We start from the raw sequence: 26,275 nt of genomic DNA, 5'->3' as shown, positions 1-26,275 counted from the left end.
TCCACTTTAATCTCTTAATCCACGGATCCGAAGAGGAGGGGTGGGTTAGAGGAGGGGGGGGGCCTCGCTTGGACATAATTTAGTACAATCTGACTACCCCTCACGACGCGATAAGGGAAGGTTGCAGTGCGCCGCAAAATGGGATCTTTGTCTGAAAAAGTCTCCATCAGAACTGGAGCAGGAAACTGTTCATTAAAATCAAACAGAAACACAAAATCCGCGTTAAAAATATGAAAAAAAAAAATTCAACAACGATTGTTAGATTTTTTTTTCTGACTCTCCAGAAAACCTTTTTTTTTTCTGTTTAATTGTTTTATGAATAGAAACGAGTGTTTTAGAGACACAAACGGGAATTCTTAATAATCGACCAACAGATTATAACAGCAATAAAAATGTAGAAAGAGACACAGAGAGGGAGAATACCATTAGCTTTAGAGAGAGAAAAAAACTAAAAGCTTTATTACAAACCCAGCTTTGAAATAGGGGGGATTAGAGGACTGAAAGGGTCCCACAATAGTTAGAAGAAAAGGTTTCATGCTAATGAGGTTAATGCCCTTTGTATCTCCGGACTCCACAACTTCATTACTCCTATCTCGGGCAACACGGAGCGGCTCAGAGCCTCACAATCCACTCGAGCTTTTCCCCACCCTGCCTATAAAGAAGGATTTGATAGCAGTCCTGTTCAAACTAGATAATTATATCTTTTCAAGTTGGAATTAAGATAAAGAAAGTGCAGTGGAGGCGGTGAGCCTTGATCCGCCGCAAACAAATTTGGCGCACAGCTCTCTCTGCTTACCCCCCCAGAAATCACCCTTTGTGCGCCTGTTTGGACACACAGGACAGGACGGAGTCCTCATTAGAGGCTGCTAAAATATGATTAAACACGTTTGAGTCTCATCTGGATTTTTTTTTTATAATTAGGCGGAAGTTGACAAAAAAATAGAGAACATTTTTAGACGTATTTTTGTTTTTTTAAAACGTCTTTAAAAGGCAATTAAATAGTTTTTTTTCTGAGAAATTGGAAAAAATATATATTTTTACAAACGTGCTCCAACTTAAAAGAAAAAAATCCTAACAACGTCTTCGAAAAAATAATTCAAAATTTCTAAACAACTTTTTAAATTCTGTTTAATATTTTTAATTATTTAAAAATATAAATAGGAAGTAAACCTTAATTCCACAGAAACTCTAAAAATAACCAAAATGGCATCTTATATTCGACATTTTTAATATTTTAGATGTAAATAAAATGGAGAAACCGCGTTACGATCATTAAGTGAAAAATTGAGCACAATAATTTGCTTTTCTTCTTTATTTGGTTTAAATCGTTGAAACATCTTTAAAACATTAATAATGGAGGAAACAGAAAACAGTTATTTTGCGCTTTTATAAATTTGGCGTAAATAAGTTTTACCTTCAAAATGCTAATAAAAAGAAAAGCGAAACTTTTAATGTTTTATAAACATTTTCTTCTTATTTTACATTTTCTAAAACAAAAAACAAAATTTTAAAAATAAAAATAATAAAACATTATACAAAATAAGTTGTATTGATAAACAGCGGTTATGTTTTAAATAAATAATAATAAAATCCAGACATTTGTAGCCATGAAGCGAAAATTCAGACATGAAAATCATTGAGTCAGAATTCAAACCGGAGCGCGCGCGTCCTGATGTGACACGTCAGATCCCACTCCCACGCGCTCGTGCTGTGGTGACCCGCCGCCAGCAGGTAAACTGCCCATAAAACCGAATAAAACACCCGAACTGAAGTTCGGACGTTTTGGATCTGCAAGGCCCGCTGCATTAAACATTTATCCCGCGACGTGAAATGATTATCCGGCCCAGAAACGAGTAGCCGGGTCCTATCGAGTGACCCCGCTGACCCAAAACCTCTAATCTGCAATTAGTAGGTATAATTACGTCCGCTGACACCGCTAATGTGAATAGTAGCCGAGGGAGGAATATGTGCGGAAGACAGGGTTCCTATCAGAGCGCGAAGTCAATAATTGATCGAGGTGAAATCTCTTTAAGATGGGAGAAGTGGCTTTTCAAAGGCTGGCTTTAGGAACGTTAGTCAACACGCGCTCCGTGGAGCGGATTCGCGTTTTATTCCACTGATCCCATCAGTTAGGGGATCCAATTGAAGGGTGGCACCTGCAGGCCGGCCCGTCACAATCACAAAGCCGCGTCAGGTCTAACCTGATCTGTCCTGTTTCACAAATTGCCTCTGAAATGGATCCATGAAAGGAGAGAATCCTCCCTACACAGCTCCTCTGGCCCTGACATAAGGTGCAGCGACAAATATACAAGCCTAATGAGCAATTACCGTCCAATCACTCTCCAAATAGCTTACATAATAATGAATTAAACATCGCAGCTTCGGATTCAGTTTCTCTCTTTATTATTAACAACGCAGGGAGGGAGGGGCGCCGGAGGCTGCGCGATGCGCGATGCGCCCTCATGATTATGTTTTCCAAACGCAGCAACTTCCACTTTAACATCGGCTGCAGTCAGCACTTATGATCAACTCAGCCTGACAGAAAGTCAACTGCGCAGATGCGGGATTAGTTTGATTTCATGTCGGATTTGTCGGCATCGCCTGTTTAAACGCGCGAAGATGAGGCGTTTAGGTGAACGTACGGCGGCCTGCTGCGTTCAATGACCCTGAACTGTAGCGTCATCATTCATAAGGGGGTTAAGAACAATATAGTCACATTTAAATAACACTTGACCTTTATGTTTTCAGTTCTGATTTTAAACTTTAACAAGCAGCTTCTGGAACATTTCAGGTTTTCAGGGAGTTGAGGACGCAATCCTTCTTCTTCTTCTCTTCTTCTTCTTCTCTTCTTCTTCTTCTGACTCTTGACGGTCCTCCATTGTTCATGTCATACATGTAATTTTTTAAATGTGTTCAAAGCCCAAAATCAATCAGTGCGCCATCAATTAGTTTACTATCATTTACAACCAGGAAGTCAAAGCGCTGGTTGTAAATAAATGTTTTCAATTTTCCTGCTGCTGTCCAGGAAACAAAAATTACATGATCAAATACCAAACAAAAGAAAGAAAGAAAGAAAGAAAGAAAGAAAGAAAGAAAGAAAGAAAGAAAGAAAGAAAGAAAGAAAGAAAGAAAGATGAAGCGGTTTTAATTACCCATGATTCTTAGCGCACAAACTGTCGGTGAAAAAACAGAAATTAACCATAATAAATATGTGGATAGATTTTCATCAATATGTTTGAGTAGAAATTACTATTATGCAAGTTTCAGTTAGTAAAATATTAAGTAGTTTAAAAATTACTGAATAAAATTTGCTGAATTTAACCAAATCTTTTCTATAAATTAATATTAGAATTAAAATTTCAAAACATTTAGCATTTCTTCTAACTTTATATTTTACAATCAGATTCCAGCACAAAATCATTTTAATATATCTAAAAGGATTTTTCATTAATCTACGTTTGTAATTTACAATCTCAGATAAACTAGTTTAATAGTTAAAATGTTTTAAATCTAATCTAAAGTGTTGGTCAAACCACAGCTCGGACGTTTTCCTCTGAGTTCGCTATAAATCAATAAAACTTGTAATTTGTTGTAATATTTCACGTGAAAATGTCACAGTGTTGCTGAGAACAACTGCTGCGCTCAAAGTTCGTCTCTTTTTCCGTGTTTTTACTCCCTCTGCGGTGTTTTTATGAGACCACTGCACAGGTTTCTGGGTAAATCATGCAGAAACAGGCGACCAGGACGGCGCAGCTTTGATATTCAACCAAACCAGGATCATCATCTGCACCAAATGCAAAATAAAAACAGCAAGCAGGCAGACGTCACATCCTGCATCCTGCACAACCCAGAGACAGTTTTACCCTCAGTCCAGCTGAATGAAACTCAGCAGGGCTGATAATGTTACACAACGTTTAAAACACTCCAGGGAATTTTTAAAGAACCAAAGTTTTATTTCTGTCTTTAGGGTTTAAAATGAAAAGAAACATAAACCTTTTTTCCAGTAATGTTAATGTTTGAAGAAGATATTTACAACTTATTAAGACTTTTAGTCTCATTATGTTAAAGGAATTATTCCACAAAACAGCAGAAAAACTGCTACAAACTGAATTTGCGATGAAATTTTAGCTTTTTTCAAGTTTAAGCAGTAAAAATTATCACACACAGATTACAAAATTAAGTCTTCAGCTCTGTTTGAGTCTAATTAAGTTTATTAATTTAACATATTAACAAGGCAGTTCAAGATGAAAACCAGTTATAAAACAAGCAGTAAACATTACATTTTGTCAAATATACATTAAATATATTGATCAATGCTCCAGTTATTATAAATCAAAAGTAACTTTAAACATGGGGATTTAGCCTGGGGTCACAGGAGATCAGCGTTTCTCCTGTTTTGCACTTTTCTGGAAGTTTGTTCATATATGTGGAGAGTTTATTGTTTTCTCATCAGACTTGTGTCACTGCTGCACTGAAAACCAAACGTCACTCAGCAGGCACATGCCACCCATTTACCTGCTTCTTCATGGCAGTCTGAACGACCCAATTTCAATCTTTTCACCTTCAAAAAAACCCGGTTTGTGCCACGTCCAGATGTGGAACTAAATCAAATATGTGTGGGATTATTTTCAGAGCTTTTGCAGACTGAACAGCCATGCCGCATCATGGTGCAGAGTTATTACGTGTCATAATTCTGCAGCAGAAGAAGCCAGACGCTGTAAATCTGCATGTAAACAATGACTGAAAATGATAATTACGAACTTATAAAAGAGTCTGTGTCACTGAGAACCAACCACTCTCGGTTCTGACTCCACATCCAAACAGATTCACAGCAGAAGTTGCAGCTGATGCTCCACAACATGCTGTTGCTATTAGTTGTGTTTTCTCTCTTTTTCCTTCATCTTGTTTTGATCTTGTCAGCTGACTCCCACCGCTAAATAACTTTAAAATCAATCCAAAGATGGCGGCGTCCATTATTACTCCCATGAACAGATCGCTGCTGTGCGAGGGCTTCGTTCTTCTTCTGTTCTTGGGTTGTAAACCGTTCTCACAGAAGTCTGACTGCGGTTGCATTTAATTAGTAACATGAATAAAAAAAATTTGATTTTAGCAAAATAATAAATAAAAACAATGGAATCGAGCGTCAATATTTGTATTACGAACGCAGCCCTGTTCTTCAGAGACCCTACCATCGTTGGTACCCCAAACAGCTGAGCCCTCCAGGATAATTTTAAACTTAAACACAGATTTGTCACCAAAATTAAGTAGTTCACGCAAAAATATAACTATTACCAAAGATTAAATTTACAAAATTAAATATACTTCACTAAAATTTGATGTAACATGGTAAAATATTTACTTAGTTTGTTTAAAAGGGGACCCATGTATGTTTTTGTTCTGTCATTTTTGTCTATTGCTTTTATAAATAACCCAGCTGTTTCTTAGCTATGAGTTAAATGTTTTTGCTGTCTGGAAAATGAGTCATTTCAAAAACTTTCTGATTGTTAAGTCACATTTGATGGGCACTATGGCGTTACCTAGCAACCCTAATGAAGCCCAACCTATTACCTAGCAACCCACTCTGAATTCCAGCACGTTTGGTCAGCTGGGGACCCATGTATAATGGCTGCGTAATGGCTGCTCGAAACAACAAGCGCTGTGTTGTTGACTTACCATCCAGAAACCACTGAAGCTCTCTGGACCACACTGTCCAGAGAGCTTCAGGTCCTCTTGTTGGTTGTACAGGAGGCCCTACTAATGCTTGTCAAAGATGAACGGTTGCATAATTGTTCATCTGTTTGCAGACATTTTCAGCTGTGGGTGTAAATGTTGAGTTTATACAGCAGCTTATTTGGATTTAAAGCAACAAGAGGCCCTAAAACAACCCACAGGCAGAACTGAGCAGATTAAAATCTTATTATCTAAACATGAATTTGTGCAAAAATGTGTGATGTTTTGCATAACCAGAACCTAATTTGTTCAACGAAGCAAAGTAGGTTGCCCCTAAATTTACAAAATAAAACATACTTGTCTAAAATTTGATGCAAGATGGTAAAATATTTACTTAGTTAGTTTTAAAGTTAGAACAACAAACCGTGATGAGCTGAAATTATGTCTATACTTTAAAAGTGACTGAACTGAGTTTTTACAGTGTGCTAACTGTTTCACTTTAGCTCTGCAGGTTTAGGAGCTTCACTGCTTACAGACACATATAGTATGTGGCTGAACTGGACCTGAACTGGACCTGCTCCCTGCACTGACCACACTGTCCAGACAGCTTCAGGTCCTCATTAGCTGCTTTCCTTCTGCAAACATCTCCTCTCACCGCATTAATATTCCTACCTTGTGTTTATTTTCTTTAATGATACCGAGGCAATTTGGCCTGTAATTTGCTGCAGCCTCATTTGCATATAAGTGTTTCCCCCCCAGTATATTCCAGCTCTGAAGAGAGTAATTGTCCAGGCGAGCCAACCAGCTCCTCCTGTGAAGCTCAAACCTTCAAACATTTCATAGGTTGGATCTGCAACCAGCATTCCCCCCTCTGCTCTCTAATGTGTAACACATGGCGGACTGTACACCTGATAAAATACCTCAGGGGCTCTGCAGTTTGGAAAATCCTCAATTCGCTCTCTAAATAAAACAAACAATGGCCTCGCTAAATATATAACACATGTCGGCTGAAGTATTTTTGCGTCTCTTGACCTTTGGGTCCCCTCGCTGCTCATCCTCGTCGTCATCGGCGCAGGACAGCGTCAGGAGAGTTCATGAGCTGCTTCTCCCTGGTTCTATGATCTTCATGTTTTTGTGGCTAAAAGCGGAGCTGGATGTGACGTAAACATGGAGGTTTTGTTGAGCAGACAGGTGAAACGATGGGCACCTGCTCCTCTGCTCTGAGCTTCACTGTGTCTCCCCCTCTTGGCGGCTGCAAGGCAGCAAAGTCTGACCCCCAAAGACACGAAAGATCAGGTTTCCTCTGGCCGAGCGACGGCATGTTGGAGGTCGACCAACTGGACACTGGATAACAAATAATAACAAAACGTTGAGTTTCGTGAACTGATTTCAATCATAGAGTCAGATTAACGTATTAAAACTACAGTGCTGCATTCTTAAAAATAAAAAATTAACTCCTCACTCTCTCATTTCACTGTTGAGCAAGTTAAGAACTCCAGTGTAGATTTCTATGAATTTGCACAAAAAGGAACCAGATCCCTTATGGCTGACTTCTCTGGTGTGGATGACACTTTTGTGTGTTTCCAAAAATAAATAAAAATAAACTAGGTACATAAAAGCATCTGAAATAAGTCAAACTTACTTTCATTTTGGGACAAATAATGATCCTAAATGTCAGAATACATCGATAAAACCATTCACAAACTGTTAAAATGTACTAAATAACTGTTCCTGCAAGTTTTTATAGCATTTAATATGTAAAATATGTTTTGCATATTTGTTGAAAGTGTCACTATGTCATGTGGTATGAGAGAAAATGTGTGAAAAAATTACAAACACTTAATTTGAAGAGGTGTGCATAAGACCAACATGACACGGCCATAAACATGACATAACTTAACACAAAGGAGTCTTCATGAATGTCTGACGTGTCATTCTGTAAATAATAACATTTTTATGCAAAGTTGCACTAAAAGTTGCATTAAAAGTCTCATTATTTGCTGAATGGGAACAGTTCTAAACAAATGAAGTCTTCTTCATGTTCATGTCATGTTTATGTCACGTCAATCTTTTCAAATCCTTCAAATAAAGTGCGTCCAAAAACGTTGGCTCCTCTGCCGCCTTCTCGCTGTGCTAACTAGAAACAACCAATCAGAGCCAGGAGGCGGGTCTTAGCGCTGTCAATTACAGTCTTGTGTGGCGCTGTTCCCACCTTGCTTTCTGCTATGCTTCAGCTAGCGTAGCCTGTTCTGAATGATAAAGTTAACATAGCCACCGATATCAGAAGATAAACGGTTTTTCTGTAGCAGTAAGTTGTCTCATTAGCACATTTAGCAGCGATAACATGAGGATGATTGACAGCAGTAAGACCCGCCTCCTGTTTCTGATTGATTTGTTTTTGGTCGGGGGTGGAGCATTTCTTCAGACAGCTGTGGCATCTCAGGGAGGAGGTGGAGGAAATGTAACTTTTCACACGTTTTCTGGTATAAACCTCGTTCTCAGTTCAGTTAAAGTGAACTCTGGTGCCATTCAAATGCTTATGTGAACATAAAGTGGACTGGAAACTTCTCTAAAAGCAGGAAGTGAACTACAGAGCAGGACATTCTAGGCAAAAGCAACAAACTACAACAAACATGTGAGTCTAGAACTAGCGGGAGAAAAGGTTTGTGGTCATTTACCAAAAACAAAACAAAAATCCTGCAACCGCTAAAATCTGACACCACTTCATTTTAAACATTTTGTGAAGAAGGAAGTTGCATTCAGTGTCTTCAGATGTTTTCATGTCGTTTCCTTCAGCAGGTCTGGGTGTAAAACTCCCTTAGTCTCACCTGACCGCAGGTAAAGTCCAGGTTTACTGAACTCCACATGTTTTTGTTTGTGATTGTAGGACCGTGAAATTATTTTCCTGGTGTATCTGAACAGCAAGTTGGCGAGTCGTCTAATGGATGCCAAGGAGTCTGCCGTTCTCTAACCTTTGACCTTTTCTACCCCTTCTCTCTGTGGTTAGTCGTCTGCATTCATTTTCAGCCTTGTTAGTCTCAGTTAAAGTCAGTTTAACCTTTTTAATTATTGTTCTGACCATTTATATGTGGAGTTTTAGGCTAGAAGCCATTAACTAATGTTTGACGATCATTATTATTAACTAATGCTCTGCTGTCTTACCCATTTTGAGGAGCTTTTACAGGTCAGCACAGAAACAGAGAACAAACAGCAATGCGCACACATTCACACCAAGGGGGAATTTAGGGAGAAAAATTAACCTCCACTCATGTTTCTTGTTTTTGGGGGGAAGCTGGAGTATCCAGAGACAACACAGGAAGGAACTCCATGGACAGACTTCAAACCCAAGCAGCCAGAGCAATAAAACCTAAAACAAAAACGTCTTAGTTGCATTCATCATCGATGGATTTTTTTGAGGTGGCACCAATAAAAGAAAACAACAATTACTCCTTGAATGCATCACAAAACAGAATAAACTGAAAACATTCACTGACTTCAGGGAAACTTCTTTTTAACTTCACCTTATAAATTAAAGTGGACGTAATTTAGCAAGAACAAAATAACACACCAGATGTTTAAACGTGTTCTGTGCCAATTGATTACGTTTTGAAAATCTGTTTTTATTTATTTATGTTCACTCTGACCTTTCAACATGCTTCTATAAACCCGACTGGAACGCTGAAGCCAAAGTTGCAACAAGAAAATTTGACCTTTTTTGTGTGTTTTTGAGAGTTGTGGGGAGAAAGTTCAAGCTTCTTCGTGGTGAATTTTATTTTCTGACATGTTGACCTGCCTTTAGACAAAAATCTTACAGGTTTTAAGCAGAATTGGAGACACACCTGCACTTCATTAGCCTGTTTGAAAACAAGTCAAACCGAACAACAAAAACTAAACAAAGAAGCAGGAAAAATTATAAATCTAGTTCATAAACACATCTACACAATTAAATGGTCTGTAAAATAAAACATTTAGTACAAGGTAACTTTAAAGAAAATAAATAATACAATACAAAAACGAAAAACCTCCATTTTGTTTTACCCGGTGACCCAATTGATGACATCATAACCAAAACAGGAAGTGCCGGACCGGCCGCTGCCATTAAACACGTTCTGGCTGTAGCATCTAAAGAGACGAACAGCGGTGAGCATAAAAGAAACAAACATAAGTAATTTACAAAAATCTACCTATTAAACCAAAGAAACATTAAAATCAGCTGTTTTAGCGTTAAAAACAACAACAATGGAGGGAAACTGCAACCTAAAGCTGCCACAAACAAACCGGCGAGTGAAGGAAAGTTACAACAGCAATGTCTAAACTGAAGAATCATTAAATAAATTATAAATACGTTTTTAAAATGTGTAAAATCGACTTTTTTTTTTTAAGCTTTATATCATGTTATAATGTTGTCTTTCATCCTGCCTTGATTCTTTCATGTATGTTTGAGAAATCCTTTAATCTCCATGGCAACCAATGAGCTGTTCGCTAAAAATGTTAAAGGGTTAATAGCGGAGCGATGTTGTGATGACTTCCTGAAGGCGGAGTTTCTGTAGTTTTTAAAGAGACAGAGGCCCAATTTCAAGACGTTACATCACGAGGTCATAGTTAATATATATATTTTTATAATTACTGACATTAACTTGATTGTGCTATTAAATGTCACTCTGTGCCTGGAAAACACACAGACGATATGTTTTTATGTTTTTGATGATGGTGCTCATCAAATGTAACGTTTGTTACTGATTTGATCAATTTTATGATTTTGTGCTTTTATGATGTAAATAAAGCACTTTGAGCTGCCTTGTTACTGAAATGTGCTACACAAATAAGATCGATTAATTGACTGATAATGTAGCCTCTTTAAGGGACAATTGGTAAATAAATACAATCTGAACTATTTTTCCACAACGACAAGCTGCGTTTCTGTCAGAAACTTTGTAAATATTTTGCTAATAAAAAAACACAATTTTACTATTGTGGTGTTTCCATTAAATAAGAAATGAAATTAAAATCACATAAATAAGTTTCTTTATGCGATAAGTTCTGAAAAAACACGATCCTCCAACCACTTCCTGTTTTTCTCTTCTTCATGGTTTCCAGCAGTAGTAACATCCTGTTGTTGCTCATGTGACTCATGTGACATGAAAAATGTTTCCATTGCAGTTTTGCAAAATAAATAAATCTCAATACTGCCAAAAAAACACACAAACTCCTCATCCTAGCAACAAAACAAGTGTTTTTTGAAATTTCAGTTAAATTAATTTATTTTCAAAATGTCAAATTGCTCAAATTGAACCTGCCGTTCTTCACTTCAGGAGCTTCAACTTGAGTGTGACATGACTAATTTTCAAACAACAGTCTCAGAGGGGGTTGTGTGTGGCTCTGCTGTGTGTTTGTGTCCGAGCAGATGCTCTGTGACGGAGGGCATCAACCCATTGTCTCGACTTTCTGCAGGAAACTGCGATAAAACAGATCAATCTGTGGGTTTGTTCCAGCAGGCCGACTATCCTGCTTGTGGTCGGCGGCATTAAAGCGAACGCTGAGCACAAACAGCCGACTACCGGCTCAGTTTAGCACTGTGAGCTTTGAAGCTGTAACCTCAGCGCGAGCTCATGTGCAGGATGTGAGATTTCTTTCTCTTTTTCCGCCGGCAAACAGATGTTCCTGAATCAGACGTCTTAAAAACGGAGCGGCCATGTGTCCGAAACGTCCTGACGCCTCAGAGAGCAGGAGGTTCAGCTGGTTGACGCGTCAATGATTGGTGGAGGTAATTCAGGTTGTGACATTCATTATGGGCAAATGAACAACTTAGCAGCTCCACAGAGAAACTCACCCAAATTACACCTGCTGTTTGGTCACTCATAATGTTCTTTCTCTGAACCTCCACGCTTAGACATTGCAGGACGAAAAGACGGTGAGGTGGAGATTCACTGTTATTAATAGAAAAAGGAGGAAAAGGCCTCGAAATGATTTAATCTTTTATTGGACTAGCATGACCTCACACTGAAACGATAAAAAAAAAAAAAAGTGCTTTCAGCTTCAAATAACTATCTGCCACATTTGACAGTAATGTTTTCCCAGAGAGAGTCTCTCCTCAGACCAGAGGGGGACAAACTTTTTACCTCAGGGGACAAAACCGACAAGTTCAAAGTGATTTAGGACAAAAAAGATACATTTTCTAAAACTGTACAACATCCGAAACACTGAGACTTAAACCCACCTGGTTAGAGTTGCTTTTCCACCATAATTAATGAAACACAAACCAACATTTTGATGTGTAATGATGGCAAAAATGTCATGTTTTTATCTTTGACAGGACATTTTTGTGACGTAAAGCTTTTTGAACTTCCCTGTTGCTGAAATGTTAAAAATTTTATTTGATCATCTTGGGTTTTGTTCTTCAAAAACTTTAGTTTATTTAGTGTAGTTTGCTAAAAGTTCTCGAGTAAAAGTCACTGAATATTTACGAATTAAATTGAATTAATTTAGTATTTTATCTTGTAACTTCCATGTTTTGGAGGCTTTAATTTGTCTTTCTTGAAAATTTCACCGTAAAATTTGTTTAACTTCATCAACGCCGTTAAACCTGGAGCTGGAAAACAAGTTTGTGCCAGTTTTGTGTTTTGGTTGAGGGCCGCTCAAAATCACTTGGAGGGCCAGAAATGGCCCCCGAGCCGCACGTTGAACACCCCTGCTGTTGACGAGTCGAAGGATGCCACATCATTTATTATCTGATGGAATATTTCTGTTGATTTGGTCATTTTACCGCTGAAAGTCCCAAACACTGTCAGTTTTTTTCAGTTTTCCACCAGATTGAAACATTTTGTAGAAAGATTACCCAGAATTCCAAAGATTTAATGGATGATCAACATTCCCACAGCATCACGGATCCTCTGCCATGCTTAGCAGTGATGATGAGGTGCTTTTCTGTTTTACTCCAAGCTCACACGGCGTCCATCAGCGATCGGCTCAGTCTGACGTGATGAGAGGACAGAAACATCATCTTTATTTCATAGAGGCTGTGGTGATGCATCCCACAATGCATTGCACCACCAGCAGCAGGAGATGGAGAAAGCGGATGCAGGAAGTTGTTTTTTGAAACGATTTAATTTGGACCAAAAAATTCGTTTTAGGATGTTTAAGATGAGAACGTAAACATTTTATGTGTCGGATCTTCATCCGAGTTTCATTTGATTTAAACTTTTTACATAAATTAGACTTTAACAGCATGTTCTCATGTGTTTCCTGTTTTTAAGCCTGTTTTCATCTCTTTTATAACCCAAGGAAAACAAGAAGCCAGTGGATTACAACATAAACCTTCTTTAAGGTTCTGATAAAGAAAGATCTTTAACACATTTTTATTCATATCACAATAAAAATAAATACAATTACAATAAAACAACTCACTTCAAAGTCAATATGATTAAAAAACAAAACAAAAAAAATGCAAATTCTCCCAATTAGTGTAAAAAGAGAAGGACAAAAGAAATGTGGTTTTTTAAAATTAAATTTTCAAAGTTGCAGTACTCATGGTACTATCAATTAGCATCCATTATTTCTCAAAATGTATTTTATTTTTCCACAGAATCAAGTTGGATTTCTGTAGATTTCTTGGTGTGAGCTCACACAGCTGGAACCAAACATACATTTATCTTCAGAAGAGACACCAACAGCTGCAGACGGCACCAAAAATATTCCCACAACCAAACATTCATGCATTTTCAATTAATTGAGTGTAAATGTGAAATATTTAGGACGCTACTGTTGGAAATTGACTAATATAAACCTTCCCTCGCTTTCTAATCAGAAAACCTAGCTGGCAATAAAAGGTGAATTTATTTTACACATCTTTACCGGCGGTTTGCAGTGAGTGCTGCATCTGGAGCGATTTAAGCTTTGAAGTCTGACCAGGAGATGGTTAAAACCTCTCCAACATGGACATTTGTGCAGCACTCCATTATGCATTAAAGCTGCGCGCTTCACCTGGCTCTAACTGGTGCTAACTCTCACCAGTCCAGCATATAATTGCATGCAGTGTGAACATATGAACCCTAAATGCATGCAAACCCGCAGAAAGTGAGTGGCAGTCGGCTTTGAAGCCGAGCGCGATGTGCGATGGTCCACACACCTCCTCAAATGAATAATCTGGAGCAGCAGCCCCAATAAAACAGGGTGGGAAACATAAACGAGGTAATGTGTGTCTTCTCCCGCCAAATTACCGCTCAGGCTGAAGCCGCAGCCGCCACGGCGTCCGCCGGCTGTCCCGTGTGTTTATAAGCGAGGTATAATGGTGGCAGGAGTGCTGCGGGTTGTTTTGTATTTGGAGGTGAAGACACGGCGAATCGGAGCCTTCACACATGAAAGGCAGCAGCAGGTCAATTTAATTCTCTGCCTCTCTTTCCTGGATCTCGCTGTCCTTTTAGAGCGACTCCAGAGGCTAGTTAAAAGGTGTCTGATTCTCACCATGAATCTAATTAGATCTCTGACGAAGGTCTTAACATCTCCTTTAAAAAAAAGAAGTGGTACGGTTCTAAAGCATGCACACACACACACACACACACACCTCGCCCCCTGTGCACCTTGGCCTGAGCTGTCCCCGGTTCGCTCGGTTTTTTTGGAGGAAAACAAAGTCCTTCAGGCTAATGAAGTTTGTAATTAAGGAGATTCTGTCAGGCTGACTGAGTAATTAGGACGAGGTTTCTCAGGGGTGTTAATGGTGGTCAGGCTCAGCGCAGCTAAGGAGAGTTTCATACCTCACAAGGAAAGGAAAGGCAGTAAAACTGGGCTACTTTTGTCACTCTTTGCTTAAATTAAACCGTATTTTGGTTGAAGACTTTGTCTGAAAAATATCCACCAATCCTTCCAGTTTTTCTGGAAGATTAAACACATTTTACCATCAGTATCACCAGCTGCATCCACCACTGACTGTATGAAGGCACAAACATAAATTCGCTTCAAGGAAACAAGCCAATTTCTTTACTGTGATGAGGTTTGTGTTTTTTGGGGGTTGTATCTATATTGGTTTATGTCCAAACACTGCAATGGAAACGTTGTTTTCACAAGATCAACACCCGGACGTTGCCGCTGGCGCAAACCACAAAGAAGAAGAAAACAGGAAGTAGATGCTGGATGACGGGGCAGCGTGTTTTTAATGACTTATTCAGGTGTGACTTTCATTTATTTTAATGGAAACAAAGCAATTGGAAATTTGTGTTTTTTTGAGCAAAATGGTGAACATTTTGTGCTAATTTCTAATAGAAACTTTATTATTGTTCTCTTTGGGAAACTTTCCTTGTAGCAGGTGGGAATCATTAAACACAGACACAATCACACAGCATTGATAAAACAGTAAAAGGTCCATGAAATATCAGCACAAATATCAATAAACAGGTTAAACAACCACCTAATAATAGCAGCTTTTCCATTTGCAGTTTATAATTGGTACTTTTGTAGATACAAAATGTTTCCTAAGTGATAAAACTCTCCTGCTAAATCATGAATTAACTGTAATTGATCTCAGGTTTTGGGTTCAGGCTTTATAAACCATCTTCTATCATTTTCTGGAAAACTGTTTTGGGCGTTTACATCCCTGCAAAAACACAAAATCTTACCAAGTATTTATGGTTTAGTTTCTAGTGCAAATATCTCAGTTCACTTTAAATAAGACAAAACTTTTAGGTAACTTTCCAACAAGACATTTCAGCTTGTTTTCAGTAGGTCATTTCTTATTATTGATGTGAACGTTCTTGTTTCACAACCGTAGCAACGGTAGACAAGCTCAGCCCGTCACCCAGCAACCGAGTTGCTAGTTCCTCTGGCAGAAAACTTACCGACAAACAAGACATGTTTCCATGTTATAAATGAAATAATTTGCCAATGCGTATTCACATATTCATCCTATCTTCTGGTTTTAGTATTATGTGACAGACTCAGATCCAGCTGCTTCTGCCTCTCAGCTTCACTGCTAGTCGGTTTTGACCCATTTCTCCTCCGTAAACGGAGGAAACTTGTCCGGAAAGTTAACATTTGGTCTCATCTAACCAAACCTTTTCCTCTCACTGCTTCATGGGATTGTCCAAATGCTGCACCAACTTTTAAATGAGCTTTAGCGTTGTTTTTCTTCAGCAGTGGAGTCTTCTACTGTGAGTTTAGATCATAGAGTTGATGTTCGTTACTTATTGGTTTCTTTAAAGCTATTATTATATTTGCTATTCTAATTGGTCTTTGGTTCTGGAAAAGCTGGAGATCTAATAAAGCCAATAGAACCACTTCATCTGCAAAAAGCAGAGACCAAATATAGATAATCGATTAGAATAAAACAAATTATATTTATCGTTAGTGATAGGGAAATTTAATCTTTTTGCACCTCATGCATTCAACACTTCTTTTTGGCGTTATCTCATTTTAACAATAAATTCATGGACTAATTTAGTTACATCCGGTGTCAATTTTCATACCAACAGCTGCATCAGAAATATATTTTGCAAAAGAAAACTGGCTGTACTATCAAACAAAATTAAAAAATAAGAAGAACCGAGTTTTAAAGCTCCCCTTTCGTCCTTATTTTCAAATTGAAACTATTTCTCCTCCATTCTGACATTCCAGACATACTTGCGCTCAGTTTTATTCACATCTGCGCATAAACGCATTCCCACACATAGATCTAAATAAACAGGCGTACAGACTCTCCAGCTAGGACAGTACATCTTGTTTAATGCTCTTTTTCTCCCTGAGAAATTCATGCAGAACATTTGCAGCGTCGTCAAAGATCAGAAACACATGGCGGTCGACGTTAAAACCGTTTAAGATGTCCATCTCGCTCGTCTCTTTCAGATTATGTTTATACATCTTAACAGGAAACACGGCTGCATCTTCAACATGACTAATTCAGCACAGATCTCTGATGCGTTATGAAATTTAGATGTAATCTGAAGCAAATGGCTGCGGGACCGGACCGCGCGCCGCGCTCGGTGAAGACATCTCCGTTCTAATTATCACATTTATTTCAGATTGGTTGACTGTGTGGCTGATAAAGAAAGTTCACCTGGCCTCAATTAACTATATTTATCTGAGATTATCCCTCCATGAGATTTGAGCTCTGGTAAAGAGGAAAAAAAAGATTAGCATTATTAGGAGTCGCATGTGCAGGATGAATACATTTCCAGACAAAGTGACAGCTCATGAGGAGGAGAAATTAAATCAGCGAAGGTGGAGAAAAAAGGAAAGTAGCATGTGTCTTAAGCCTTATTAGCTGCACACATTTCTGCTTTTAAATCACTCTGCCTTTCACCAACAAGGTGTTTTCATTTGAAAATTAAATCTGATAATAATCCACTATTAAATGTATAAAAGTAAGAGAGCCTGAAGATCAAAGATACACTGCAAAAACACAAAATCTTACCAACCATCTCAGTCTAGTTTCTAGTGCAAATATCTTTTAGTTCACTGGAAATAAGACAAAACTCACAAGTAACTTTTCAGAAAGGAGAATGTTTTATGGCAATAATTCCTTTATGTTGATGAAAAAGAGGCAGATTGTTTCACTTGCAACATGGGAAAATGTGTTATAAGTGAAATAATCTGCCAATGAAACTAGTATTTTTTTTATAAATATAAAATTATTGACTTAAAACACTCTACTATATCTTGCAGAAAAGTTACTTATAAGTCAGTTTTGTCTTATTTCAAGTATACTAAGATATTTTCATTAGAAACTGGAAAGAAATACTTTTTGTGTTTTTGCAGCGTATAGTGTTTGTGTGTATTATCTGTTCATAAATAAATATAACAGTTTATTTTACTTCTGTTTGTAGAAATAAAGGTTGATGAAGCAGTAAATTTTATTTCTAATGTTTGGGAAAAGAGCAGTTCTTACCTGATTGCTTCTTGATTTAGAAAAATAAACGTTACACTCATTAAAGTACAAAAAACATATAAATGGAAGAATATAACAAAAGAAAGATGGTAAACGCAAAGGAAATTTAGATTTTACTTTTGGTTTTGCTTCATTAAAAGTAAATATAACCCATTTATTATTCAGTCTTGTTGATTTGTGGCTTAGAAAATGTTCTTATAAAAATAATTGAGTCAAGAAATTAAGCAATTTAGGAACCGCAAGTCAGAACCAGAGACCAGATTTAGGGAACCGTAAAAAGATAGTTTTTCAAAGAGAGAGAGAGAGAGAGAGAAAGAAAGAAAGAAAGAAAGAAAGAAAGAGAGAAAGAAAGAAAGAAAGAAAGGAAGAAAGAAAGAAAGAAAGAAAGAAAGAAAGAAAGAAAGAAAGAAAGAAAGAAAGAAAGAAAGAAGGAAAGAAAGAAAGAAAGAAAGAAAGAAAGAAAGAAAAAGAACAAACTGTTACTGAAAAAAATATTCTGCAGAAAGCATCAGGAAAACTAAACCAACAAATGATCCAAAATAAAACTGTAATAAGTTTCTGTATTTAGCAAAACAGAAGATTTGAATTTTCTTAAAGCTAAAAGTAAAAATTCTGACAAATAATCACTTTATCAAAGTTGACTGTTTATATAAGAAACCATCAATTTAGTTATACTAACTTCACGTTTAGGAGTTTTTTTCCTGCGCTGAACTTTGTACTTTAATAACTTCAGTAATTTTATTATGAAGTTTCACTACTTTTCAGTAAAATGTCTGGATTTTGTACCTACTGAATGAAAAACAAACATGTTAAACCAAAACCTCACCAGACTCAGACCTGCAGTTTCTGTTAAAGTTTCATGAGTTTTTTATTTAAAGAAACTGATTTGGAATTTTTTTTTATTTTGCCTCATTTTCATATTTTGTATTTGAATGAATTATTGTCATTTTGATCTTGGAAATACCAAAATGTCCACATAATCTCATATTTTGCTCTGTCTGATGTTCTGGTCAGTTGGTACTCGGGTCGCCTTTTTTCACTATGTTGTAGTTTAATGTCACTTTTTCTAAACTACATATAAAGTTGTAGTTTTTAAGCTGAGTGTGGTTTGAGAAAATGTGTTGTATCCTCTGTCATGTTTGCAGGTGGGACCTGGATGTGTCCTGCTGTGAGGCACAACACCTGGGATTTGAACCCGTGACCTCGCTGTGAGTGCTGCTGATGAAGCCTCGCGGTCACCTGCAGGATCAGCGCCGACAGACAGACCCACAAGTCTTCATTTCCTGTTTCGCCTTAAACCAACTATTTCCAATCTTTGGGAAAAAAAAATGCTACCTGTTTTCAGGTAATATGATAAACAAACACAGAGGTCAGCAAAAGGTCAGATTTTAAAATCCAGGAAGGAGACGGGTATCCAGATTTAAAGCGACATCACTCCCATTTTTATCACCGGTTTGTCAGTTTTCTTGTGGATTCCCCTCACAGACAAAAACCATTTAGAGCATGTGTCAAACTCAAGGCTCGGGGGCCAAATCTGGCCCGCTGTAGGTTTTTATGTGGCCCTCTAGACTGAATTACATCAATAAATCCCTCCAGTTTTCCACAAATCTGCAAAATTCACACAGAATCAACAAATCTCCACATTTTGTTCTGCAAATTTTTCACCAAATTGGTCAAAACGTTGAGTTTAAATCACCTCAGATTTACTTAACGTCAAGTAACAAGAAGTCACATGTAACATCAAACATTAGTGCAAATATCATAAAAACTCCTCACAAATGTCTAAATTGATCGCAAGCCCCCCACCCCACAAAAACAATCACAAAATCCAGGAGGAACATCTATTTATTGAAACTTTAACAGTTTAATGGGTTTTTATCAAGACATTCTGGCCCTTTAAGAACGTTCAGATTTTTGATATGGCCCAAAATGAAAGTGAGTCTGACACACTGACGGCTCGTCAGCCTCCTCACAGGTTGAGGAGAACAGGTGTTTGCCCGCTCCAGGCGGACCTGCACGGACTTCCTCACACATCCGTCTTCAGCCAAATGGCTCGGAGTGGAGGCTTCGCCCTGCCCATCCCTCATCGTCCAGCGTGACCTCGCTCTCCTCCGCGCTGCAGGCAGGGCTGCAGATAAAGACGAGGAGGGAAAAAAAGCTGAAAAACGGCTCTTGGAATCCTAAATATTAGCGGTTGTAAATCAGCCCCCAGTGGCCTATGAATAGCAATTATCTTTTTCACACTAATAAATCCGCCTCTTTGCAGATAAGATGGTTTCCTTCCCTAACCTGCAGTTAAAAAACAGCGCTGGGTATTGAGCAAGCAGAAGATGGGAGGAGTGCAGCAAATAAATGAGAGCTATTCAGCTGTGGATTACACTGCGGGGAAAAAAACAGCCTTTTGTGCTGAGACTGAACAATATATCACGTATGACCTGAGAGGGGAAACTGTGTACGATCACAGGACTCGAGGAATTCAGATGATATCAGGAAGCAAACTCTTATCAGCTTTTATCAATACCTGCTAAACACGATTCAGTTCAGCGCACGGCGACTTGATTTCCTGAGAACGTCTCCGAACAGAGGCCTGCGAGGCAGCAGAGGGAACGATAGCGAGGTTACACCAATCTGATACGGACGTTCTTTGATTCTTATCAGCAGTCGAGGTTTAGCCATTAGAGTCTGTCGGCTGCTTAAAGGGAAAGCCGGATGTTTACAAGCGAGGTTAAAGGGGCGGTGTCATGGAAAAACTGAGCTTCACATCGTGTTATAATGTCGTTCCCACGCCAAAAACATACCTGTGGTGTTGCTTTGATTCTCTCATGCATGTTTGAGAAATTCTTTAATCTCCATGGCAACCAGTCAGCTGAGCTAAATGCCTGGGTGGACTTAGCCCCGCCCTCAAGACGAAGCTCCTCCTCAGAGCAGGGTCAGAACTGTAGTTTGGCTTTATTTTGTTATTTTTTGTTTGTTTGTTTGTTTAATTCAGTTAGTTTGTATTAGTTTTAATTGTTAGTTATAGTAGTAACTTTAGTTTCTTTTCATACTTTTGGTTAAATTTTAGGTGCAGATTTTAAAAAAAGTAAAGTATTGTGATTATGTAAACATCGATAAGGTACTTAATACAATAATTTATAGATAATTATTGTATCTATAATTTCAGTATGTTTTAGTTAGTTTCATAAACATACAATGTGGCTCTGGTATTAATGACTGTTTTTATTTATCTCACTAAATGAAAATGTTTTCGGTTATTTTGTTAGATGAACTTCCTCAGAGCTGCAGTTTTCAAGCTTCGGTGACTCCCCCACTCAGCTCCTTCAGACTAGCCAGCAGCAACTAGCAAACCTGGAGGAACTGCATTATAGGAGCTGCTTCTCAGAGCAACGCTGATAACAACGTTAAAGGGTTAATAGAGGAGCCATGCTGAGATTACTACTTAAAGAGACAGAGGCCCAATTTCAAAATTACGAAATCAAATTTGTTTTAAGTCATATTTGATAAATATTTATTGAATGCTATATATTGTCAATCAACTGTGCTACTAACATTTTAGCGGTACAAACGTTTTTTATGAAGGGGAGGGGCAGCTTGCTCTCTGGTGACCTGGAAACTATTTTCATTTTTTTAAATCTTAGAAATTGTAAAAGCACAAATGAAAATTTTTGCCACACAAATATTTGACACCATTTTTGTGTTTTCTGTTTCCAAGAGTTTGTGCCCTTCCAGTTCCCCTCACTATCCTCTGCAGGGCCACATAATGCGTCTGGAGCGCCACGCTGACATGCAGCCGTCGCCACCGCAGGGAGTCACTTCCTGTGGACCCCTGCGCTCCGGCGGGATTTAAACGACTTAATGGTCATCATCTAGTTGGGAGAAAAACACAGCAATCAGCAGCTTTTCTCCGTCGTTGAGGCGACTGAACTCCTATTCCAAGGAAGAGACTCGAGTTAACCTCATTAAGCTTGCTCACACACCAGATACATAATTATCCCTGAGAGGATAGCAAGTGCTAATACAAATTAGAAAGATAATTAAGCTACTGAGACTGGCCATTGCATCTCCCAGAGCTTTAGACCTACACAGCCATTATAGTAAATTAGAGCCGTTGTTTACAGTCAGAAGCAGAGCCTTTTACCGGTGGCCATGTTTGTCAGGCCTGCTGGATAATAACCGCTGGTCTCCACTCAGATATTTATCAAAGTTTATAAGCAAATCAGGTTTCACTCCAGCTTGGGGAGAAAAATACTGAAAGAAACGCGTCTGTTTGAGAATGTTCACTGCAAAAACACAAAATATTACAAAGTATTTTCATCTGGTTTCAAGTTCAGATATGTTCGTTTACTTGAAATAAGACAAAACTAACTTACAAGTGATGTTTGAACAAAGTATAGGAGCTTGTTTTAAAGGGGCAGCATTATGTAAAATCAACTTTATGTCAATCACAAAAACAAACCTGGAGTGTCGCTTTGATATGTTTATGCATTTATGAGAAATCCTTTAATCTCCATGGCAACCATTCAGCTGCAAAACGCCTGGGTGGACCTAGCTCCGCCTTCAAGACGCTGCTCCTCCCAGACTTAGCTCCTTCAGACTAGCCAGCAGCAATTAGCAAACACCAGGTGGAACATTATAGTAGCTACTTCTCAGTGAAACGCTGGTAAAAACATTACCAGCGTTTCACTGCCATGTTATGATGACTTCCTGAAGGTGGAGCTGGGAGTTTTAAAGAGACAGAGGCCCAATTTCAAGGCGTTAAATTACAAAGTCAAATTTGTTTTAAGTCACATTTGATAAACAAACAACATTTATTAACAACTGGAGGTAACACTGTTACTTGTTTATCCTATATAATGGCAAGATGTGCCTGGAAAACATTAATACTACCTTAAAACTGATGAAAACTACTCAATATTAATCAATATTAAGGAGTTATTTATCTAAAACGAGCTCAGAAAAGTTACTTGAAATGTAGTTTAGTCCAGAGGCGGGTAGAGAACTTCAAAATATTACTCAAGTAAGAGTAGCATTACTTCAACATATATTTACTGAAGTAAAAATAAAAAGTAGCAAGAGTAAAAAAAAGTATTTGGTATAAAGTTCACTCAAGTACTGAGTAACTGATCAAATTATCAATAATTTATTATTTAAAAATTACCTCATCAGATGAGCCAAAATATAAAGTTATGTAGAAATGTTGACGATAATTCATATAAGTAATGAAAAATTACAAAACCAGGCAAAATAAAAATATTTCCAAATCCGTTTCTTTCCATAAAAAACTTATGAAACTTTAATGAAAACTGCAGGTTTGTGTCTGTGCAGGTGAATTTCGGTTAAGACATGTTAGATTTTCATTCAGTCGGTAGAAAAATCCAGAAATTTTACTCAAGTAAGAGAAGAAATACTTCATAATAAAATTACTCAAGTAAAAGTAAAAAGTGCAGCAGAGCAAAAATACATTTTCTCAAAAGAATTACTCCAGAAAATGTAACTGAGTAACTAGTAACTACTCAACTCTAGTTTTGTCTCATTTAGAAACTAGAACAAAAATCCTTGGTGAGAATTTGTGTTTTTGCAGTGTTGCCTTCAGGCGCTCATAAAAATTCAATCTAAATGACAATTCACTTCTAAAGAGGGCGATGCGTCTTGTCTTCTCAGAGGAGGCGGTTTAGTGCCCTGAAAATCTCCCGGCCACTTCAAAAGACACCTTAAATGCCTCCTGAAGCCAGAGGAAACCTCTCCGTCTTTGGCCTTTGCGAGTCACACAGGAACAATAAATCTGGCTGATTTCTACATTCCTCTTTAGATCATGTGATACCCAAACAGCGGAGGAGAAACTCTCAAACTGCTGCAAACACACGCGGCCCGCGATTAGATCAGGCCCCAACTTTTTTGGGTGAAAATATGTCAAGAGAAAAAGATAAGTACACACAGCTGGATGCGTTTTAGAGAGAGAGAGAAAGAGAGAGAGCAGTTCTTCCCCCCGTTCCTTTCCTTGTCATAGGAAGAGCAGCGAAGCCCCGGATGGAAATGCTGTTGCGTCTGAGCGAGCCGGAGCAATTGTGGGGGAAATTGCTCCAAAAGACTTGAGCTTTTAAAAATGCAGCAAAACAACTCGAGAGAAGTTTCTGGCTGCGTAAAGAGGCGAGTTTTTCCCTTCGGGGCGGGGGAGTGTGGAGAAGAGGAGCGCGCCGCTGGTTGTGTGCCAGCTCTGCCTCCTGTGGTTTCACGCATAACAACCTTGCATGTGCACCGCTCTGAGGAAAGCATTGATTTAAAAGGGTCCTTCTTCTCTCCACAGCTTTAGCAAAACAAGCTCCTATGTTTGGATAGACCCTGTAAGCAGCTCACTGACCTGAGCAATGGGTCAGATTAAGTCAGACCCCCACCGACTCCTCCGCCTCCTCCCATCCCAGCCTCCCTCCTTTCTTCTCGGAGCGCCGTGAGGAAAGGGAAAGTGCTCTTCAGGGCAGGCGGGCCTGCCAGCCGGGTCAAGGGAGTTGCTCAGGAAAACAGGAAACTGACAAGAGAGACAAATGATAGGTCTCACCCAAACACGGGCGTTTAACCAGTTTGCCAAAGAGCGGCCGATCATCCGTAATTGCTGTGAGGTGAGGGTAATACTTAAAGTGTCTCTGAGTGTTTTAATTTCAAACTGGATCCGCCGGGTTTGAGCGGCGCCGCTCCAGGCCAGGTAAATGTGTGACGACAGAATCCGACCTGGATAATAACTGATGAAGAAGCTCTTACAGTTCTTCATAAACCGGCAAACCAGATGCTTCAATCCTCTATTAAAAGAACATTAACTCCGGAAAAACCACCCCAGTGGAAAAAACATGGGAATTTCACATGTGAACCGTGTATTCTGCACATGAGAAACATGGAGCAATTTGATCATAAAAAGTGTGACGACGTTAGATGTTTTGAATTCTGCATTTTAGATTCCACATTTGATTTTGTCAAATGTGTTTCAAATGTGGCTCTCAAAAGACGTAATTGCATAGTAACATGTGAAACATAAAATTGCTTCACATGTTTGGATTATAACATGGAAAGTTTATGCTGGATACCTTTTACAGTTGGAAAGTTTCACAAGACCAAGTTTTTGTTTTTTAATATCGAAAAACATGTGAAATACTTTTTATATATTAAATGTTTTTCCTGGAGTGTTTCACATGTGGAAATAGTGTCTTTGTTACTATTGCAATGTGCGTTCACATGTGCAATTTTCACAGTGTAGAAATATCAGAAGCACATGTGAAATACGTCTTGCATATAAAAAAATGAGTGTTTCACATGTGCAAATAGCATAATTGTAGCATTAATGCGTTCCCATATGTTTCACATGTGCACATTTCATTGTGTAGTAATATTGGAAACACAGGAAATACCTTTTTATATCTTGGAATGTTTTTTCTTGAGTTTTTCCACATGTAGAGATGCAACGAGAATGTTTTCCCATGTGTTTCACATGTGCAAATTTGACAGTGTAGTAATAACAGCACATATGAAAGACTTTTCATATGTGGAATGTTTTCTCATGTGTATTTCACATGTGGAAAAGGTATAATTGTAACACAAACGCTTCCTCATTTGTTTCACATGTGCAAATTTGACTTCTTACTAATATCAGAAGCACATGTGAAATACTTTTTATATTCGGAATGTTTTTCCTCGAGTGTTTCACATGTGGAGAATATATTGTCCTGTAGCATAAAAATCCACGTTTCACCGTCAAAAAGTAATATTAAGTTTTAAAATGAAAAGGAAATGTGTAATATTTACCAGCATATTTCACATTAGGAAATCATTTTTCATTCTGATGTAAAAAATTTCTGGAAACTTTCCACATGTGAAACATTAGATCTGTTTGTATACATATAAATCTAACTGATTAATATTGTAAATAATGTAAATATATTTATGTTTATATTGTATTTATTTCCTACTGTTGCAGCTGACTTAATGTACAATGGTACATGTGTACAGTGACAAACAATAAATCCAGTCAGTCAATAAGGAAATGTAGCCATAGAGAAAACACAGAACAAATGTGTTACTTATTTTTGCTATAATTAGTTTTTATATGGTTTTCTTGTGTTTTTTTCACGAGGAAGCAAAGCAAACATTCTGACTAAACTGATATTATCTATTTACCCGATTGAGAGACTGTTTTAGTTAGTTATATATTTTCTCAGGACAAGTTGGAGGAAGGTGTGTTGGTGTGTGTGTGTGTGTGTGTGCAGATCGGAAAAGCTGCCACAGGCGAAGATAAGCGACAGGGAGTGGAGCTGGTGGGAGGGACACAGAGGACGGAGCGGGGCAATCAGTGCGGGATCTGAGGCGGTGTTTAGTGGTCCTGTAAGATCTGCTAAACTGGCCCTAATTTCCCCCCGTAGTGGGAGACGTGTGAGTCGGGGTGGAAAGGGCCCAGGAGGAGGGGAAGGCCTTTGGTCTGTCAGTGTGGAGTTAATCTGAACCTGGGGCGGCACGTTCACTTTTGATGGAGGCCAGAGATAGGACTCCAAAGCGGTGGAGGAGCATGAAAGATCACCCACACCTGCGAGGGGCTGCCGAAAGTTACAACTCACTCACAGAGGGCCTCTCTGCTGCTGCTCTATTTGTCAAGGATGATGGGGCAATAACGGCGAGGCTTCGGTCCGGGGTGGCTCTTCATGTGCTCTCAGCTCTGCAGGATAAAGACAACACAGATTTGTCTTTCACTTGCAA

The 26,275-nt window shown here is 38.4% G+C and overlaps 2 long non-coding RNA genes across 9 annotated transcripts in view; one reads left to right on the top strand and one right to left on the bottom strand.

Moving 5' to 3' along the window:
• Positions 1–2,836: 2,836 nt before the first annotated feature.
• Positions 2,837–19,272, top strand: LOC103477131 (uncharacterized). Its single transcript, XR_535592.3, has 3 exons — positions 2,837–9,810; positions 11,326–11,434; positions 18,688–19,272. It is a non-coding gene; the product is annotated as an uncharacterized LOC103477131 (long non-coding RNA).
• Positions 19,273–19,369: 97 nt separating this feature from the next.
• Positions 19,370–26,275, bottom strand: part of LOC103477130 (uncharacterized) — a 111,250-nt gene continuing 104,344 nt past the window's right edge. For 5 of the 8 annotated variants that reach the window (XR_535585.3, XR_535590.3, XR_535589.3 and 2 more), the window contains 2 exons: positions 26,141–26,234; positions 19,370–19,670 (listed from right to left, as the gene is read on the bottom strand). This is a non-coding gene — a long non-coding RNA (uncharacterized LOC103477130). Of the gene's footprint in view, positions 19,671–23,900; positions 24,066–26,140; positions 26,235–26,275 lie in introns of all 8 variants that reach the window. The other 3 variants (XR_014091209.1, XR_014091210.1, XR_014091206.1) reach the window with 2 other exon arrangements.

The sequence above is a fragment of the Poecilia reticulata genome, chromosome 15, assembly GCF_904066995.2.
Source record: "Poecilia reticulata chromosome 15, P_reticulata-male-v2, whole genome shotgun sequence".
NCBI lineage: Eukaryota > Metazoa > Chordata > Actinopteri > Cyprinodontiformes > Poeciliidae > Poecilia > Poecilia reticulata.
This window is presented reverse-complemented; position numbering and strand designations above follow the sequence as displayed.